At 57.1% G+C, this 2,500-nt stretch overlaps 1 non-coding gene across 1 annotated transcript in view; it reads right to left on the bottom strand.

The window, feature by feature from the left end:
* Positions 1-165, bottom strand: part of LOC124774146 — a 1,909-nt gene extending 1,744 nt beyond the window's left edge. The window contains exon 1 of the ribosomal RNA XR_007015140.1: positions 1-165. This exon is cut by the window's left edge and continues 1,744 nt beyond it. This is a non-coding gene — a ribosomal RNA (small subunit ribosomal RNA).
* Positions 166-2,500: the final 2,335 nt, after the last annotated feature.

Consider the following 2,500-nt stretch of genomic DNA (forward strand, 5'->3'; position numbering starts at 1 on the left):
AGCTCTAGAATTACCACAGTTATCCAAGTAACGTGGGTACGATCTAAGGAACCATAACTGATTTAATGAGCCATTCGCGGTTTCACCTTAATGCGGCTTGTACTGAGACATGCATGGCTTAATCTTTGAGACAAGCATATGACTACTGGCAGGATCAACCAGGGAGCTGCGTCAACTAGAGCTGAGCAGCCGGCCGCCCGGGAGTGTGTCCCGGGGGCCCGCGCGAACACGCAAGCGTCCGCTCAATCATTCTGCAAACAGGAGGAGGCTGAGCTCCCCTGCACAATACACCTCGAAACCCTCTCAGGTCCCGGCGGCGCGCAGCGCCGTCCCAAGTACTTGGTCGGGTTCGAGAGAGGCGCAATCGCCCGGAGTTAGGCGAGTAGACGCTTTCGGTGCGACCACCCGTGCTCCCAACTGAGCTTGCCGCTGCCGACAGAGGCCCGGGAGCGTGCTGTCGTGGCATTGCCGGCGGGAGACAACACGCGCCACCTACGGTGACCGGCAGCTCCAACGCCAGCGCCACAGAAGGACAAAAGCCCCACTTGGGTGCCGAAGCGAACTCTCCCAGCACAGCGCACGCGCCAACACATCCGCACAGCTGCGATACAAACCACCAGCGAGAACCGCTGGGGCGACCGAGCAGCAGACGGCGTCGCGGCGCCGAGCGCCGGGCGGCGGCGCATCCTCAACGCACACAGTCCTCAATCGGACCAGCACACTGAAGATGTCCACCGCGCTTCGCACCGGGCCCGCGAGGACCTACTTTGGCCGCACGGCGCCGCGCGCAGGGTGCGCCGGCGCGCAGCTGCGACGCCTGCCGCGTCCGTCGGCCGGCGCGCCTGCCACTGGCCGCCCCCACCAGCCGGCTGTAGCGCGTGCGCCCACGCACCGCGCGGCCAGCACGCCGGGAGGCGCCCCCTCACCGGCCGGGGACGGTCCCACCCAGCCACCGCCGCGTATCGCTTCACACCCAGATGCCGTTCAGTTTCGTCGGCATGGTGGGTATCGCTGGAACAACCGGTTAGTACCTCAACCTACCGTCGCCATCACCGATTCACCCCTAGCGAGAACAACCGCACCACAACGGGTTACCATTTGTTCATTTGCGTAACTTCACCAGAAAACGTATGCGTCCATCGCCATTTGCAACTTCCACGATTATTGCATGCCTGTGTCAGGTGTCACACCACACTACGTCTGCCCACATACACGCAACAAAATGTGCACGCCTAGACAATACGTGGAAGGTGGCCCCCGTACGTATGCGATGTCCATTGCTCGAACGACTGTCAACCGGCCTCTGTAGCATGTCGCAGATATGGAACGCGGTGCACCATGCTATCACGGTGTGTGAGGAGAGACGACTAGGTCCGAATACATCAACAGACAGCTCATGCTGATCGCCATCCACGGCGTCCGTTCCTCCCACACGTCTCTATGGCGTACCACACTGCAATCCAGCTGTCATAGGGAGACGACACGTAGCTGCGTGCACAATATTTGCACTGTATGGTCCGCCGTTTTTGGGCGCAGTCGTTGTACGGTCACACATGTGCCACGATGTATCATTCAGTACATAAGGACGAATGTGCAGTACAGATTGTGGTTTACGCGTACGACATCAGCGGACAGTTGACACAGGCCGCACCACAACGTAGCCTGAGTACGTCGCATGCGAAGGGCATTGAACATGCAAACTTCTCACCAACCAGCTTGCGAAGGCAGGGGGCAAGGTGGGGACGTGGGGAGGTGTGGGGGGGGGGGGGGGGCGCGGCATGTACGTCCTGCTGCCATCCACATTACAGTGTACAGCAGGAGCATGTGGAAAGTCAGCAAGACTTGCAAGGTGTTTAACATGAAGCGATACACAGGGGAGCGGGCAGTGCGAGTAGCGAACTATATTGCGAGGGTTGCGGGTGGGCAACACTACACTAATTGAACGAGTCGTATAACAATTACAGAGCAGGTTTAGGCGACAACGTGGGTTACGTTAGCGGACAACATGGGTTACGTTAGCGGACAACGTGGGTTACGTTAGCGGACAACGTGGGTTACGTTAGCGGACAACGTGGGTTACGTTAGCGGACAACGTGGGTTACGTTAGCGGACAACGTGGGTTACGTTAAGGCACAACATGGGTTAGGTTAAGGCACAACATGGGTTAGGTTAAGGCACAACATGGGTTAGGTTAAGGCACAACATGGGTTAGGTTAAGGCACAACATGGGTTAGGTTAAGGCACAACATGGGTTAGGTTAAGGCACAACATGGGTTAGGTTAAGGCACAACATGGGTTAGGTTAAGGCACAACATGGGTTAGGTTAAGGCACAACATGGGTTAGGTTAAGGCACAACATGGGTTAGGTTAAGGCACAACATGGGTTAGGTTAAGGCACAACATGGGTTAGGTTAAGGCACAACATGGGTTAGGTTAAGGTACAACATGGGTTAGGTTAAGGTACAACATGGGTTAGGTTAAGGTACAACATAGGTTAGGT

Source organism: Schistocerca piceifrons, unplaced genomic scaffold (genome assembly GCF_021461385.2).
Source record: "Schistocerca piceifrons isolate TAMUIC-IGC-003096 unplaced genomic scaffold, iqSchPice1.1 HiC_scaffold_961, whole genome shotgun sequence".
Taxonomy (NCBI): Eukaryota; Metazoa; Arthropoda; class Insecta; order Orthoptera; family Acrididae; genus Schistocerca; species Schistocerca piceifrons.